Here is a 7,014-nt window from a genome sequence, read left to right on the forward strand (position 1 = left end):
ATGTAAATCAAAACAACCCTGAGATTTCACCTCACACCAGTCAGAATGGCTAAGGTCAAAAACTCAGGAGACAGCAGGTGTTGGCGAGGATGTGGAGAAAGAGGAACACTCCTCCACTGCTGGTGGGATTGCAAGATGGTGCAACCACTATGGAAATCAGTCTGGCAGTTCCTCAGAAAACTGGACATGTCACTTCCTGAGGACCCTGTTATACCACTCCTGGGCATATATCCAGAGGATTCTTCAGCATGCAATAAGGACACATGCTCCACTATGTTCATAGCAGCCCTATTTGTAGTAGCCAGAAGCTGGAAAGAACCTAGGCATCCTTCAATGGAGGAATGGATACAAAAAATTTGGTATATTTACACAATGGAGTGCTATTCAGCCATTAGAAACAATGAATTCATGAAATTCTTAGACAAATGGATGGAGCTGGAGAACATCATACTAAGTGAGGTAACCCAGTCTCAAAAGATCAATTATGGTATGAACTCACTGATAAGTGGATATTAGCCTAGAAACTTTGAATACCCAGGACATAATCCACATATTAAATGATGTCCAAAAAGAATGGAGGAGTGGCCCCTGGTTCTGGAAAGACTCAGTGCAAGAGTATAGGGGAATTCCAGAACAGGGAAGTGGGAAGAGGTGGATGGAAGAATAGGGGGACAGAAGAGGGCTTATGGGACTTGCAGGGAGTGGGGACCCAGAAAAGGGGAAATCATTTGCAATGTAAATAAAAAAATGAATAAAAAAAGAAAAAAAATCAAAGCAATATGGCAGCATCTGAACCCAATTCTCCAAAAACAGCAAGTCCTGGATACTCCAACACACCAGAAAAACAGGATTTGGGTTTAAAATCATATCTCATGATGCTATTAGAGTATTACAAGAAGGACATAAATAAATATTTTAAAGAAATACAGGAGAACATGAATAAGGTAGAAGCCCTTACAAAGGAAACACAAAAATCACTTAAAGAAATTCAGGAGAATATAGGTCAACAGATAGAAGCCAATGAAGAGAAAAGGCAAAAATCACTTAAAGAAATGCAGAGAACTTGGGTCAGCAGGCAGAAGTCATGAAAGAGGAAACAAAAAAAATCTCTTAAAGAATTACAGGAAAACACAACCAAACAAATGAAGAAACTGAGCAAAACCATCCAGAATATAAAAACAGAAGTAGAAACAATTAAGAAATCACAAAGGGAGAAAAATTTGGAGATAGAAAACCTTGGGAAGAAATCAGGGGCCATAGATGCAAATATCAACAACAGAATACAAGAAATAGAAGAAAGAATCTCAGATGCCGAATACACCATAGAAAGCACTGAGTCGACAGTCAGAGAAAATGCAAAATGCAAATAGCTTGTAACCCAAAACATATAGGAAATCCAGGACACAATGAGAAGACCAAACCTAAGGAGTATAGGTATAGAAGAGAGTGAAGATTTACAATGTAAATGGCCAGCAAATATCTTCAACAAAATTATGGAAAAAAAAACTTCCCTAACCTAAATAAGAGATTCCCATGAATATATAAGAAGCCAACAGAACACCAAACAGAATGGAACAGAACAGAAATACATCCCATCACATAATAATCAAAACTCCAAATGTACTAAACAAAGAAAGAATATTAAAAGCAGTAAGAGAAAAAGGCCAAGTAACATATAAAGGAAGACCTATCAGAATTAAACCTGACTTCTCACCAGAGACCATGAAAGATAGAAGATCCTGGGCAGATGTCATACAGACTATAAGAGAACACAAATACAAGACAACTCTCCTATACCCAGCACAACTCTCAACCACCACAGATGGTGAAGCCAAGATATTCCAAGATAAAACCAAATTTATACAATATCTTTCCTCAAACCCAGCCCTCCAAAGGATAATAGATGGAAAACACCAAAACAAGGAGAGAAACTACACCCTGAAAAATGCTAGATAGTAACCTTCTTTCATCAAACCTAAAAAAAGATAACCACTCAAACATAAAAATAACATAAAAAATAACAGGAAGTAATAATCACTGTATCTTAATATCTCTTAATATCAGTGGAATCAATTTCCCAATAAAAAGACATAGACTAACAGACTGGACATGCAAACAGGACCCTACATTGTGCTGCATACAGGAAACACACCTCAGTGTCAAAGACAAACACTACCTCAGAGTTAAAGACTGAAAATTTTACAAGCAAATGGTCTCAGGAAATGAGCTGGAGTGGCCATTCTAACATTAGATAAAATTGGCTTTCAACTTAAATTCATCTAAAGAGACATGGAAGGACATTTCTTCTGGTCAAAGGAAAAAGCTACCAAGAATATCTCTCAATTCTGAACATCTATGCTCCAAATACAAGGACACCCTCATTCATAAAAGAAACTTTGCTAAAGCTCAAAGGACACATTGCAGCTAACATAATAATTGTGAGTGACTTCAGCACTCCACTCTCCTCAATGGACCTATTAAGGAAACACAAACTAAACAGAGACACAGTGAAACTAATTGGAATTTTGAACAAAATGGATTTAACAAATATATATAGAGAGAGCATTTCATTCTAAGTCAAAAGAATATATCATCTTCTCAGCACCACATGGTACCATCTCCAAAATTTACCATATCATTGGTCATAAAACAGACCTCAATAGATATAAGAAGATCGAATTAATTTCATCCCTCCTAACAGATCTCTATAGAGTAAGCGTGGTCTTCAATAGCAACAAAATCAACAGAAAGCTGACATACACATGGAAGCTGAACAATGCTCTACTCAATGATACCTTGATCAAGCAAGAAATAAGGAAAGAAATCAAAACCTTTTTAGAATTTAATAAAAATGAAGGCACAACATACCCAAATTTATGGGATACAATGAAAGCAGTGCTAAGAGGACAACTCATACCCCTGAGTGCCTCCAAAAAGAAACTGGAGGGAGCATACATTGACAGCTGAATGGCACACCTTTAAAATAAGCTAATATGCCCAAGAAGAGTAGAAGACAGGAAATCATCAAACTCTGGGATGGAACTAACCAAGTAGAAACAAAAAGTTCCCTACAAAGAATCAACAAAACTAAGATCTGGTTCTTTGACAAAAATCAACATGATAATCCCTTAGCCAGAGTTCACAGAGATAGTTTCCAAATTAACAATACCAGAAATGAAAAAGGAGATATAACAACAGAAATTGAAGAAATTCAAAAAAAATCATCAGATTCTCCTACAAAAGCCTATACTAAACACAACTGGAAAATCTGGAGGAATTAGACGATTTCCTAGATAGATACCAAATACATAAATTAAATCAGGATCAAATAGACCATCTAAACAGTCTCATAACCCATAAAGAAATAGTAATGGTCATTGTAAGTCTTCCAACCAGGCTGAACTAGTCCCATGCCTTCCATCAGACCACTATGGAGTAAGAGTAGTCTTCAATAGCAACAAAAACAACAGAAATTCCACATACACATGGAGGCTGAACAATACTCTACTCAATGATACCTTGGCCAAAGAAGAAATAAAGAAAAAAAATCAAAGACTTTTTAGAATTTAATGAAAATGAAGGCACAACATACACAAATCTGTGGGACATTATGAAAGCAGTGCTAAGAGGAAAACTCATAGCACTGAGTGCCTTCAAAAAGAAACTGGAGAGAGCATGCACTAGCAGCTTAATGGCACACGTGATAGCTCTGGAACAAAAAGAAGCTAATTCACCCTGAAGGAGTAGAAAACAGGAAATCATCAAACTCAGGGCTGAAATCAACCAAGGGGAAACAAAGAGAACCACGCAAATAATCAACAAAACCAGGAGCTGATTCTTTGAGAAAATCAACAAGATAGATAAACCCTTAGCCAGACTAACCAAAGGGCACAGAGACAGTATCCAAATTAACAAAAGTAGAAATGAAAAGGGGATATAACAACAGAAATGGAGGAAATTCAAAAAATCATCAGATCCTAATACAAAAGCCTATACTCAACACAACTGGAGAATCTGGAGGAAATGGCCAATTTCCTAGACAGATACCAAATACCAAAATTAATTCAGGATTAAATAGATAATCTAAACAATCCCATATCCCCTAAAGAAATAGAAGGGGGGTATAGAAAGTCTTCCAACCAAAGAAAGCACGGGACCAGATAGTTTCAGTGCAGAATTATATCAGACCTTCAAAGAAGGCCTAACACCAATACTCTTCAAACTAGTCCACCAAATAGAAACAGAAGGAACACTACCCAACTTCTATGAAGCCACAATTATGCTGATACCAAAACCACACAAAGATCCAACAAAGAATGAGAACTTCAGACCAATTTCCCTTATGAACATCGATGCAAAAATACTCAATAAAATACTTGCCAACTGAATCCAAGAACACATGGAAACGATCATTCACCATGATCAAGTAGGCTTCATCCCAGGGATGCAAGGATGGTTCAATATGTGGAAATCCATCAATGCAATCCACTACATAAACAAACTCAAAGAAAAAAACCACATGGTCATTTCTTTGGATGCTGAAAAAGCATTTTACAAAATTCAACATCCTTTCATGCTTAAAGTATTGGAAAGAACAGGAATTCAAGGCCCATACGTAAACACAGTAAAAGCAATATGCAGCAAGCAGGTTGCCAACATCAAACTAAATGGAGAGAAACTTGAAGCAATCCCACTAAAATCAGGGACTAGACAATGCTGCCTGCTCTCTCCATATCTTTTCAATATAGTACTTAAGGTACTAGCTAGGGCAATTAGACAAAATAAGGAGGTCAAAGGGATGCAAATTGGAAAGGAAGAAGTCAAACTATCACGATTTGCAGATGATATGATATGATAGCATACTTAAGTGACCCAAAAAACTCCACCAGAGAACTCCTACAGCTGATAAACAACTTCAGTTATAAAATAACCTCAACCAAATCAGTAGTCTTTATATACTCAAAGGATAAACAGGCTGAGAGAGAAATTGGGGAAATGACATCCTTCACAGTAGCCACAAACAATATAAAGTACCTTGGTGTGACTCTGATCAAACATGTGAAAGATCTGTACGACAAGAACTTCAAGTCTCTGAAGAAGGAAATGGAAGAAGACCTCAGAAAATGGAAAAATCTCCAATTGTTAGGGAACCCACATGAAGACTAAGTAACATATCAACAAATGTGAGTGGAGGCACTAGGTCCTGTGGTTATATGCTCTTCTGTTGGTTCAGTCTTCATGAATCCCAGTGAGCTCAGGGGAATTGACTGTGTAGATCTTGTGGTGTCCTTGAGACCCGCAGCTCATTCAATTCCATACCCTATCCTTCTACAAGACAGGTCCCAAGGACCATCTGATGTTTAGCTGTGTATCTCTGCACTATTTTAGCTGATGCTGGATAAAGCCTCAGAGGGGATAATTGTGCTAGGCTCCTGTCTAGAGCACAGTACAGTATCATTAATAATATCAGGTGTTGGTTCTCCCCCATGGGATAGGTCTCAAGTTAGGAAAGTCATTGGTTTACTGCTCCCTCATACTCTGCCCCAACTTTATCCCTGCTCATCTTGTAGGCAGGACAAATTTTAGGTTAAAAGATCTGTGGGTGGGTCGATGTCTCCCTCCTTCAACTGAAATTCCTGTTTAATTACAGAAGGTGGCCATTTAGTATCTATATGCTCTGCTGGTAGGAATCTCAGCTAGGATCACCACCATAGACTCTCATTGCCTCTCTTACCCCCAGTCTCCAGCTGGTCGCAGAGATGCTTCCCACTGGTTTCCAGTCTTACTCCCAGCCCTCTTCAGCCCTACTCCCCACAAACTTAATTATCATCCTCACCTCCTCTCCTACCCAATACCCTTTCTCCATCCACCTCTGATGACTGTTTTATTTGCCCTTATCAGTGAGATTCATGCATTCTCACCTGGGCCCTCCTTATGACCCAGTTTCATGGGGTCTGAGGATTATAGCATGTTTATCCTGTACTTTATGTTCCTGGCCAATCAAGGCCAATGTTCATGTATATGTGAGTATATACAATATGTGTTCTTCTGGCTTTAGGATACCTCACTCAGGATGATAGTCTTAAATTCCATCCATTTGCCTACACAGTTCATGATGTCATTGTTCTAAGTATCTGAATATTATCTCATTGTGTAAATGTACCACATCTATACAATTTATTCTTCAGTTGAGGGACATCTAGGTTGTTTCTACTTTCTGGCTATTACATAAATAAACTTGCTATGAACACAGTTGAGCAAGTATGCTTGTGGTTTCTTTTGGATATATGCCCAGAGGTAGTATAATAGTATAGTCTCCAGGTAAAATTATTTTCTGTGAAACTGCCAAATTGATTTTGAAAGTGGTTATATAACTTTGCACTCCCAACAGCAATATAGGAGAGTTCCCCTTGCTCTACATCTTCACCAGTCTGTGCTGTTCCTAGAGATTTTATCATAGCCATTCTGACTGGTGTAAGATGGAATCTCAGAGCCTTTATGATTTGCATTTCCCTGATGACTGAGGATTTTGAACATTTCTTTAAGAGCTTCTCAGCCATTTGAGATTCCTCTGTTGAGTATTCTTGGTTTAGTTCTGTACTATCTTTTTAATTGGATTATTTGGTAGGTTGATGTTCAATTTCCTGAGGTCTTTATTTATTTTACTATTCTTCTGTTGGATACAGGGCTGGTGAAGGTCTTTTCCCATTATGTAGGCTGAAATTGGCTCTATTGATGTTGTCCTTAACATTGAAAAAGCTTTTCAGTTTCATGAGGTGCCAAAATTGTTGATCTTAGCCCCCTGAGCTGAGTTGATTTTGTAACCAGCCACTTTTCAGGAAGTGTTTAGCAGCTGTATGAGTTCTTTGTATGAGTTTTTTGGGGTCACTGATATACCCTATCATTTCATCTATGGATAGTGATACTTTGACTTCTTCCTTTCCAATTTGTGTCCACTTTGAACTCGCTCAGTTGCATTATTGCTGTAGTCAAACTTCAAGATGGGCAGTTTTG

Source organism: Apodemus sylvaticus, chromosome 4 (genome assembly GCF_947179515.1).
Source record: "Apodemus sylvaticus chromosome 4, mApoSyl1.1, whole genome shotgun sequence".
NCBI lineage: Eukaryota > Metazoa > Chordata > Mammalia > Rodentia > Muridae > Apodemus > Apodemus sylvaticus.